The sequence below is a fragment of the Pteropus vampyrus genome, unplaced genomic scaffold (genome assembly GCF_000151845.1).
Source record: "Pteropus vampyrus isolate Shadow unplaced genomic scaffold, Pvam_2.0 Scaffold297, whole genome shotgun sequence".
Taxonomy (NCBI): Eukaryota; Metazoa; Chordata; class Mammalia; order Chiroptera; family Pteropodidae; genus Pteropus; species Pteropus vampyrus.
In genome coordinates this window covers 2,520,633-2,532,621 of record NW_011889078.1, presented here as the reverse complement: position 1 = coordinate 2,532,621, position 11,989 = coordinate 2,520,633, and the positions used below count along the sequence as shown (strand labels likewise).

General features: G+C 41.0%; 1 protein-coding gene across 1 annotated transcript in view; it reads right to left on the bottom strand.

Annotated features, from left to right (window-relative positions):
- Positions 1–11,989, bottom strand: part of LOC105303060 (A-kinase anchor protein 6-like) — a gene marked incomplete at its 3' end in the record, with an annotated part of 427,728 nt that overhangs the window by 326,981 nt on the left and 88,758 nt on the right. The window contains exon 4 of the mRNA XM_011376415.2: positions 1,143–1,354. The remainder of the gene's footprint in view (positions 1–1,142; positions 1,355–11,989) is intronic.

Genomic DNA, 11,989 nt, shown 5'->3' with positions numbered 1-11,989 from the left:
CACTGAGCCAAAAGACCACTCCCTGATTCCAAGTGGACATATTGATCAATTGAACTGACATGTGCCTCCTCCTCCCTCCCTTAGTAGCAATCAGCTGTACCAGGGAAATTCATTCCATTTCCCAAAACAAAAAGCAACATACTGCTCCTTATCTGACACTTTCAGACGACATTTTTTAGGGGGGGAAAAAAAAATTAAGATGCCCAAAGACAGAGCTAGGAGTTGAAATGAAAATGATACATGTTTATCTGGAGTTTCGGAATTGAGTTGAGGGTATGACTGAACCCAGAGATATGTATTCACCACAATCACTAAGGACTCTGCTATTTATGCATTTCGTCTTACGAGATTCTGGCTAAAGTTAAACAAGAGATAGCAACACCACTGCCACTTCCAAAGGCTCTCCTCAGGGTTACCCTTCACTGCAACTGCCGCAGAGAGGGGACTTGTTACAAGTCAGCCTGCAAACAATTCTCGCTATTTTAGAGACTATCTGGAAATGGAAAAATATTGTGGCAGTCCTTCAACTAACTATGAAGGACATGGGGTGAAAAACTCAAAAGGCTCAAGTATTTTATTTGGTTTGGGTTCTCGTGTTTTTAATAAATTCTGTCTTGAACATGCATGAGATCCCCTTTCACATCAGGGTTATATCAGATGCTTATTCAGCAGTCGTCCCTTGCCATGAAGAAACTGAAACCCGATCTAGGTAAATACTGAATTTTATACTGCAAATCACTAAATATTTCATAAATCATGAGAACAAAGAGGGGACCAATTAGCTCTGCCCCATAAAAAAGAAATACATATCTTTACAATGTTGAAATACTGTGAACTACTCATTTTAGAGTCTATTTGGTGTTCTGCAATAGAAAATTATCTTATGTTTATGAAAAATTCCATGAGAACACTAAAAACAACAGGCAGAGATGGAGCAAGAATAATTTTATGTATTTTGATTCCTTTATTACTCTTACAGGCCTTTGTCTTAACCCAGCAGCCTGAAAAACAGATTTAGGTAAAACAGCCCTTCTTTCCCTAGTCCATTTTAAGCAGGCAACATCCCCCAATCTCCGCCTAAGCAGACACAGACTAACCAACAAAACAGCCATACAATTAATGCCCAGACATTTAACACTCACCATCTCCTGCTCCCACCGTCTTCTTTTGATGTTTACAGCACATCTGTAGGATGCAATACTAGGAGATGCCTTGTTTGACCTGCTGCATGATGCTGTGACATCAGTTCAGATGATGCAGCTCATTATGGGAAAGACTGCTGTTGCTATGGCAACTGGGATGTGCCAGGAATCCTTGCTGCATTTCCAGTGGAGCCTGAGACAATACGGAAGCCCTGTAAGAAACAGACGATATGCAAAATTTAGATCAAAGGAAGAGGATCCCTCATTGGACTAAAATCCATAGGTTTAAAAGGGATTTCCCTGAAGGCACTTTAGAAAAAATAAAAATTATCTCCTAATTTGTTGTTACATATTTAGAGGGATGAGGTGTATAGATTTAGTACTGGGCAAATAAAAACTCAAATGGACGTTTCTCTGTTAGGCAATTAGATCACTTTTTCTTCTCTGGATAACATTACAGTACCTTTTTAAAAGTTATTAAAATGAATTTTTGTTCATTTTTCAAAGACCAAAAAAACAAAGCAAGGAGCAGAAAGAATTAAAAATGGAATATAAACAGCTGAGAAAGTGACTCTAATTGTAAAATAAATAGGCTCTAGCTCTCAAAACACGGACAAACTCTTACTAACAAAGTCTACTCTGATCTATTACTCTGGTGGACACCAACTCACAGAACCTTCTCGTCAGAGTGGCCCCAGCACTTGAGCACCAGACAGGCGTGTAGAAGGACATTTAGAATCCAGGGTGGGGCAAGCACACCACACCACCATCAACTTCTGGGGCCCCGCTTTCCTTGGTTTTCTGAATCCCTCCCACTTATAACCCAAATGCAAGAGTCTTTTCTGGGGCCAAACCTGGTGATTGGAACAAGTGGCAGACCTGCTAAAAACTTACTAAGTCATTGGCATTCCAAACATTGAGGCTCCGTTTTCCTCTCTTCAGGGCAATAAGATACACAGAAGGAAATTACTCATGCCCCTCCCCCTACAAAAGCTGGAACTGTGTGAAAAGCCACATTTAAACAAGACACAGTGAAGTATTTCTCCAGTTGGTAAAAGAAAAGCACATCTAAAGCAATCACTCCTTTCCAGTCCTGAGCAAAAACAAATATGTGGTGAGAACTGTGGGGAAGGAGACATGGACAGAGAGCAGTCATCTCTTGCATATTTAATACTCTCAGAACATGAATAGAGACAGAATCAAGCTGACCTCCAACCATACTATCTTCACATCTGGGAAAGAACAACATTCTAAAAGCTCAAAACCTAATTTGACAATGTCTCCTCCTACTTCAGATTTTAAACAGCACTGTTAGCCAACTGCATGGTGGGGCGGGGGCGGGGGCGGGGTAGAATGGCATAAGGAATTCAGGCAGTGCTTCTGTCAAATAGGGGCTGATAAAATGCATGAGAGGTGCCAAGATCCTAACAGGGTGCACCATCAGCCATGCACAGAATAGCTCTGCCCTGGATGGGAAGCCAGGATTGAGTTGGCTTCACCTAATGAGGAAGTAGGAGACCAACAACAGCAAGAGGTGAAGCTGCCTGCCCAAGTCACCCATGCTCAGTTGTGCACAGAGCCTGACTCCCATCCTCTATCTTAAACCACGTGCCACACCAGGCAAGTAACAGGCAGCCACTTCAGTGCATAGAGCATTTATCTGGAATTCAAGAAACCCCAGTGTTAATGCCAGTTCCTCCAGTGACCATCTGTGCGACATGAAGCCAATCAATTAACCTCTCAGGCCTCACATTTTTCATCTGCAGAAATGATGGATTTAGCTATTAACCATGGTTTTCAAGGGTTTTTTGTTAATAGTAGAACCCTTTATTCTAATGACAGAGACCAAATCTGGGCTGCCCTGGTTGAGCGAGGAGAAGAACAAGGAGAAGAACCCCAGAGCCAAGACTAACGAACCATTCTCAACTGCCACCCCTACCTCATCTGCTCTGAACTGACCCTTGAAAGTACTTCTGAAGAACCACTCAGCCTCTGGAGAAGATGGAGTGAAAGTCATGGTTCTAGAACAATATTATCAGCCTTTTCAGAACTTAAAGCCCGTGGATCTGTAAAGAGGAGAGAGCAGGGTGGGATCAGGTGGTGCAGACTTGAATGTGGCTTCTCAGAATGAGAAGAATCATGTCAGCCTCCTTTGCCAAAAGCAAGTCATTTGGTGGAAAGAGATGGATGACTCATCAAATATGATGCCTGGTCAGATTTAACAACCTGAACAGCCTGAGTAACAGCCCACAGAATAGCCCAAACTTGGTTAAAACAAACAAACAAACAAAAAAACACAAAAACCTGTAAACCATGACTTGCTGAAGCAAGTCATGAAGTGTTTTCTTGCCTTGTGAATGTGCCTACAGTAATTCCCAGAAGCCTTTCTCACTATTCTCACCTCCCCCACCTCATCACGTTGTTTTGAGGACTGCATACCATAATGTATACAAAAGCATTTGGAAACCAGTCACGTCATAGAAATGTCCAACCTTGTTAATATTGTCATTAATAGCCCACTCACCCCAATCGGTGGAGGCTCTTTAGCTCTCCCCTGCAGGTCCAGCCAGATTCTGGATTCTGAGATAAGGTGGTTAGAAAGTGGCTTGCAAAGTCTGCACCGCTACCAAGGAGGGCTTACTCCTCACCACTCACTTCAGATGAGAACAGGCAACATACCAAAAATGGGACCCTCTCAGAGCACAGAGCCAGGGCCCTGGACAACAATAAACAAATAAGTTTCTCCTGGAGAGCAGATCCGTGAATTGAGGCAGGAAGCTTCAGACCTGAGTGACTACAGGTATACCTCATTTTATTATGTTTCACTTTCTTGTGCTTCACAGATATTGCATTTTTTACAAATTTAAGGCAAAAACCTCCACCAGCAAAAAGATTATGACTCACTTTACTGCAGTAATCTGGAACTGGATCTGCAATATCTCTGAGGTATGCCTATAGAAGGATTTCAGAATCACTGTGGGTCAGAAACCACCATGTAGCTCCCATTTTGCCTCTGACGAAGATAACTCTGCATCACCAAAAAATCCTGGATTTTCAGCTGAATGTAGAGACAAGATGGGACTTTGGGTAGCTCCCTTGGGATGTGAATATGTATGTTGTAGGAGAAGGGGTACAAAAGACATTTGGGGACCAGCAGGAAAACTTGTGACAGCTACTGCTCACCGATATCCATGTTCTCTTCTTCCTCCTAGGCACATTCCCAGTGCCTCTACCTCTAGGCGGACCTTGGAACTAGTTCTCACCAATGGAATGTTAGTGGGAATGGACAGCAACACCTAAAAAGCGGTTAGGAGCATGATGAATTCTCCATACTTCCCTCTCCGGCTGACTGGATGCAAAAAATCTAGTGAACTCTGAAGCCTTGGAAGGTAATGGCCCCACAGAGTTGATGAAGTGCGGGTCCCTAAATGACCACATGCGGCACAGCTCTCCTCTCCCAACAACCCACTGACCCACATGGAACTGCAATGAGTGAGAAATAAACCTTTACTATATTAAGCTACTGAGACTCTGGGGTAGTTTATTATAGATAAATTATCTATTTATAGATAAATTATAATACTTTAATAAAATATAAAATAAATATAAATATAATTTAATAAAATGTATAATAAATTTATAATATGATGCATTATTATTTATTATAAACTGATAAAGTTAAAAAAAGTTCCCTTATTACAGACTTTCTCAGAAACTAATCTGGTGACATTCATTGAGACTCCCCACAGGGGAGATACAGTATACAGTACTTTCCTAACTTACTTAACCATAGAACGCTTTCTTTTCATGGACTAACATTCCATTTGCTGTCAATCACAGTATGAAAAACACGACTGTGAACAACAATGAGTTAAAACCCCCTGAGCTCCTGATTCAGACTGAAGGCTATAAAAGAAGGAAAAGTGGGACTTCCTTCATTTCCAGTACAACCCAGTCTGCTTCCAGTCTTTCACTGACATCCTGAACTGGCAAGGCAGAAATATGGTGATGTCGTTATAGACATAGCAACATTTATACAAATGTTTCCTCCTGGCCATTTTCCCTCACTTACAATTATCAGTTGTGTCCCAAATCCCTACCATTTCAGAAGCAAGTGAGTTGTATTTCCAAATCATTAGCTCATGATATAAACATACATCTTGTGTTTGTATTTTAGGAGTTTAAAAAATCTGAAAGCCCTTCCTAGAAATGTGGCAGGCCTACATCCCTTAGCATATCATGTGAAAAACTTCTAGATCTGAGGAATGTTAGTTGTTAGTTAACAACTGTTGGGGAAATACTAGCTGATCTCACAGGTAAGCCTCCAAATTATCCTGGCTAAATAAAACAATTGTGCATTTCTTGTTCACCTGAAGTCTAAATGGGTGTTCCCAATGCAGGTGACCTTCTATGTGGTCATTCAGGGACTCTGACTATCTTGAGGTTTCACCTTCCTGTGGAGCCTTAGAGTCTTTGGCATTTATTGAGCAATTGGAGATGGAGCAGGGAAGGTTTTTATGGACGAGGTCTAAAAGTACTCTACCGCAACCCACATTCCATTGGTTAGAACTCAGTCAAATGGCCACACACACTACACAAGGCTGGGACACAGAGTTTAGCTTTGTGCTCCAGAAGAAAAGAAAGCAGGCGTAATGCGCAGTTATCCAGTCTCTGCCACATCATGAGATCAGGAATCTGAGCATTGTTTCCGGCTGCATTTTATATATGTGTCTACAATACCACCAGTGGGCCTTCTTAAGTTCAACTAACATTCAGACACACAAGACTATCATTGCCAACATTTCGCACTGATTTGCTAAGAGAGTTTGCCAGCTGAGCAGCATCAGACACTACTCTTCTGCAGGTGTCTTGCAGCAATCCACACAGTGTCCAGAAACTATTCTCTCTGGCCCCCAGGTGACAGCTGAAGAACAATGAGAACACATCAGGCAAGTTCAAGAGCACCCAGCCTTAAAAGCATTATTCCTCACAAGAGCCGATATCTTATAATAATTTCAGCCATACCTTCCAGAGTCCCCACAAAAGACATGCCCAGTTACAAGAGGCACTGCCCTCAAAGAAGCCCCAAATGATGGCTTCCTCTTAGGATTTACAGTTATCTCAGTCCAGACCAAGAAGGGCTTACCCCCTCATCACCCACTTCAGATGTAGCCAGAGAATTATGGATAGACCTCTAAAAGGTCCCCCAGAGCCAGACCCACAGGCAGAATGGAAAAATATCTCTTCTTGGAGAGCAGAGTCAGGGCCAGACCAGGGAAATTCCCTTACTTTTAGGTAGCCATTTTTACTAACCAAGGGTCAATTTTAGCCTAAGCAATGTTGCCTAGCAATATTGTTGACATTTTCTCATTTTCAGGTTTCCAGGGCAACAGATCTACAAAGTTAACCAAAGGTCAAATTCTCATGCAGAAGGAGAAAGGGTTTAGTTAATCCTCTACTAACAATGCCCAATTCTGGCTTTAAAACTGACCTTTGTCCGCAAAATATAAAGTATTCAAACATTCCAATCACATGCCTATATGGCCATATAGCCATGCTGGCCATGAATGCTGCTTCAGTCAGTACAATTTATATACTTTCTGAGAATATCTGGAGGCAGAAAATATTTGGACACCAAACTACAGTAGACTGTTATTGTTGTTGAATGCTCAGTATCCTACTTTCTTTAGATAACCATGCAAAGCAGAAATTGTTGTCTAAAAATTATGAATCATTAGTGATCAAAATAGAACTTGCAGCCATAATAATGACATGTAAGCTCAGTTGTCATAGTTGTTACCTGATGTTTGGATGTATTATTCTCAGACATCACCTCTCCCATATTCTAACATATATGCTTTGGGTGGGACTCCAACTAAAGGAATGGAGTGTACGACTCAGTCTTAAGTGACTCAGCTTTTACATTCTCCTAACCTACAGAAATCAGTTCAGAAATGGGTACGGGGCCCACTAAAGCCAAAGACATATGAGACATTTTAATGGAAATCACTGTTGGCTCCTGATTCTGAATGTGAAAGAATGTCACATCTGAACCTGCTCATTCATTTTGTATTCATGAGTGAAGAATCTGTCTAAGAATAAAGCCAACAAGGAGGAGAACAAAGCTGAGTTAGGCGATAAGAAACTGAGTTCTGGTGACACTGCTTGAGCCAGAAATCAGCACTACTCTGGCTCAGTAGGTTTTAAGAGCCAAAAAGTCTCTTTTTCTGCTTAAGCCAGTATGTTTTGGGGTTCCCTTCACAGTAAACAGAGACCTAACTGATCCACAAAGCCATGAGAGCAACTGTATAAAGTCTGAGTTGGCACCATTATTAACATGCAGCTAGCTTCCTTGGAAGGTAAAAAGCCTGAGTTCTGTAATGGTTTATAAGCCTCGGCAACAACACCCCTCAAAGGGCCAGGGTCAGGACCGCACTGGTAAGACCTCCTCACAAGGAAAATGCAAGGCGTTATCTATCTTTTCTCCTGGACATTCCTGGATCTATGACAGTGACCTTATACCCCAGTGGGCCTCAGCTCTACTCCTCTGTCCTTTTCCAGGCAAAATTCCCGTCAACGAAGGCCAAAAAGCTTCAAAAAGCCCAGGGAGGGTGGATTAGATCCTGAATAATGACCTAGATTTGGAGCCTGAAACAGACCTTAGGGTGATTTTGTTCACAGAAACTAGCACCAACCAGTTGAGCAATTTCCCTGCCATCTTTCTGAATTTTAGATTTTTCTCTTGCCTGACTTTATAGAATTAGTAGTGCTTTTTGCTGCTCCACTTAGATTTAACACCAAACACAAACATTTGACATGAACCTAAGTGGCTTTAACATGCTGGTGGAAGCACAGTTGTGCTGCTTAATATAGGGGAAGAAAAGACTGAGGACCAACAAATGAAGCAGGAGTTTATGAGCTATTTAAACTCTGCACTAATATTTCTGGGGCTTTCCTGTTTTAGTATTTTTTTTTTCATAGGTCTTAATCTTGTCTACCCAAAGTACATAGTTCCTAGGGTACTAACCATGTCTCGTGCTACTTTTGATTTCCCTCATAATCTTTAGCAGATTCTTAGGCATAAGTAATTCCTTAATAAATCCCTCTTAATTCTTAATTCTTTTCCTTTTAAATAACATTGGTTCCATTCCAGGCAAAGACAAATTTCCTAGCAGCTTTCTCCTTATTACCCCAGAGTTTGAAATGTTATGAGATTTTACTAAGGCTTATATGTGTAAATATTTATATCTCCCTTTGCTGCCTAAAATACCAAAAAGTAATTTGCTACTGAGATCATCTGATAACGTAAGCAAGCACACAAACAAACACCTTTTATGTGTCATCAGAGATAGAGAGAGTAGTGGTCATGATACCCATTTTTAAATTATTTACAAAAAAGAACTAAAATTATTTACAACTGAGTCTCATAACTAATATAGCATTTGTAGTCCACACAGTCTTTTAAATTAGACTCTTCCCCTTACCTGAGAAAAATTATTAATACAATAGATAACTCTCATTTAAAAACAAATTATACCTTACTTTTTTAAAAAGATTTTTATTAAAATATAGTTAACATACAATATTAGTTTAACTTTAGTATTATTTTCAGGTGCATATCAGTTATTCAGCATTTACATAACAAAAGTGATCACCACAATAATTCTGGCAACTATCTGATACCTTACAATGCTATTATAATATTATTAACTATATTCTCTATATAGTTAATATATGCTGTACTCCACATCCTCATGACTTATTTATTTTATATCTAGAAGTTTGAACCTCTTATTATCTTTCACCTTACCCCCACTTTTCGATTTTTCAATTACAGCTGACATTGAATATTATATTATGTTAGTTTCAGGTGTACAGCATAGTGGTTAGACATTTGTATAATTTACAGAGTGATCCCTTGATTAGTCTAGTACCCACCTGGCACTATACATAGTTATTACCATATTATGGACTATATTCCCTATGCTGTACTTTATATCCTCATGACTATTTCATAACTACCAATCTGTACTTCTTAATTCCTTCACCTTTTTCACCCAGACCCCCAACGTCTCTCATCTGACAACCATCAGCTTGTTCTCTGCATCTAGAAGTCTGTTTATACTTTGTTCATTGATTTTGTTCTTTAGATTCCATGTGTAAGTGAAATCATATGGTATTTGTCTTTTTCTATTTGATTTATTTTCCTTAGCATAATACTTTCCAGGTCCATCCATGTTGTCACCAACGGTAAGGTTTTATTCTTTTTTATGTCCAAGTAACATTCCATTGTATATATGTACTACTTCTTCTTTTATCCATTTGTCTACCAATGATCACTTGGTTGCTTCCATATCTTGGCTACTATAAATAATGCTGCAATGAACATAGGCATGCATACAGCTTTTCAAATTAGTGTTTTGGATTTCTTCAGAGAAATACCCAGAAGTGGACTTGCTGAGTCATATGGTAGTTCTATCATTAATTTTTTGAGGAACCTCCATACTGTTTTCCATAGTGACTGTACCAATTTTCAATCCTACCAACAGTGCACAAGGGTTCCCTTTTCTCCACATCCTCATCAACACTTACTTGTTGATTTACTGATGATAGCCCTTGTGACAGGTGTGAGGTGATATCTCATTTTGCTTTTAATTTGTATTTCTCTGATGATTAGTGACATGGAGCATCTTTTCATATGTCTATTGGCCATCCATAGGTCCTCTTTGGAGAAATGTCTATTCAGATCCTCTCTACACATTTTTTAATTGGGTTGTTAGTTTTCTGGGTGTTAAGTTGCACAAGTTCTCTATAAATTTTGGATATTAACCCCTTATCGGATATATCACAGGTAAATATCACCTCCCATTCAGTAGGCTGTCTTTATAGGTTGTCGATGGTTTCCTTTGCTGTGCAAAGACTTTGTTTGATATAGTCCCATTTGTTTATTTTTTCTTTTGTTTTCCTTGCCTGAGGCAACATATAAGAAAAAATATTACTGAGAGCAATGTCAGAGAGTTTCCTGTCTTTAACCTTTGTTTGCATTTTAATGATGACGTGTCTTGGTGTGGGTCTCTTGTGGTTCATCTTGTTTGGGATTCTGCACTTCCTAGACTTGTATGTTTATTTCCTTCACCAGGTTAGGGAAGTTTTCTGTCATTATTTCTTCAAATAGATTTTAAATGCCTTGTTCTCTCTTCTCTGGTACTATGATGACAATGTTGTTATGCTTGATGTTGTCCCAGTGGTCCCTTAAATTATCCCCATTTTGAAAATTTTTTCTTTTTGCTTTTCAGATTGGGTATTTTCTGCTACCTTGTCTTCTAAATCACTGATTTCATCAACTGCTTCATCTAATCTGCTATTGATTCCTTCCAGTGTATTCTTCATTTCATTTATTGTATTCTTCATTTCTGACTGGTTCTTTTTTATGGTCTCTATGTCTTTTTTTAAGCTTGCTATCTCTTTGTTGAAGTTCTCACTAAGTTCCTTAAGCATCCTTACAACCATTATGTTAAACTCTGTATCTGGAAGATTGCCTGCTTCCATTTTGTTTAGTTCTTTTTCTGGAGTTTTCTCCTGTTCTTTCATTTTGGACACTTTTTGTTGTTGTTGTTGTTTCCCCATTTTGACTGCTGTCTCCCAGTCTGGGCAGGGTGGCCTTATGTAGTAGGTGTCCTGTGGGGTTCAGTGGCATGGTCTACCTGGTTACCTGAACCAGATGCTCCAGGAGTGTCTCTTGTGTGGGCTGTGTGTGCCCTCCTATTGTAGTTGAGCCTGAATTGCTATTGACACATCAGTGGGTGGGATTAACCCTTACTGGCTGTGAGGATTAGCCATGACCACAGTGTATGAGTTGCTATGCAGGGGCTGACCACACAGAGTGGGATTCACCCCAGTGTGCTCTGGTGACTGCCAAGACCACCCTTTGGGTACGCTGCTTGTGGTGCTAATCAGATGGTATTCTATTATGACTTGAAGCCGGCCACTGAATGTGCTGGCTTGGGGCCTCTTGGAAGGGGCTGTTGTGCAGGCCAAGGTCAGCTATTGCCTGTGACTGATCTGGAGCTATCTTGTAGGAGCTACAAAGCGATCCAAAGTTGGTCGCTGTTTATGCTGGTCTGTGGTGCATGGGAAAGGCCATGCTGCAAATTGAGGCTGGCTGTCACCAATACCAGCCTTGGGGCAGCTCGGCAAGAGGCCCAGGGAACCCTGAAGGCTGTCATTACCTGCCAGCTGTCATAAGGCTCAGCTACTCAAAGAACCTTGGGTTGTACAGGAGTTAGGTGGGGTAGGGTCTCAGGGAGTCACCAGCATGGGAAGAATGGTATTCAACGGGTTAATGCAGATTCGGATGGCACTAGTGCTGAGCCTGGGGCTGCTCTATGAAAGTCTCATAACCCATCAAGGCCAGCCACCACCCTCCCAGGGCCCACAGACACCTAAGAGTTGTCCAAGAAAAACTGCAATGCAGGCCAATGATGACCGGACGGCTGCGAAAAATTCTCTAGAGATGCGCAAGTTGGTGGGGTGGAATCCCAGGGAGTCATGAAGATGAAGTGAGTGGAGCTCACCAGGCCAGTTAAAGTTCAGATTTGGCCTTGTGGAGGGAGGGTTCAACACAGGAAAGACAGCGTCCACTCGCCAGCCTCATGGGAGGAAAGCTCAACACAGGGACAATGGCGGTCTTCCCTCCAGCCTTCGTCCTGAAGCCATGCAACTTACTCTCTCCCTGTATGTCTTTCGCACCTCCTCAGATACTGTCCTTCTGTCAGAGCCCAGGATGAGTGCCAGTTTCGAAGTGGCTTCTTCTTTATATCCTTAGTTATAGGACTTCTGTTCATCTC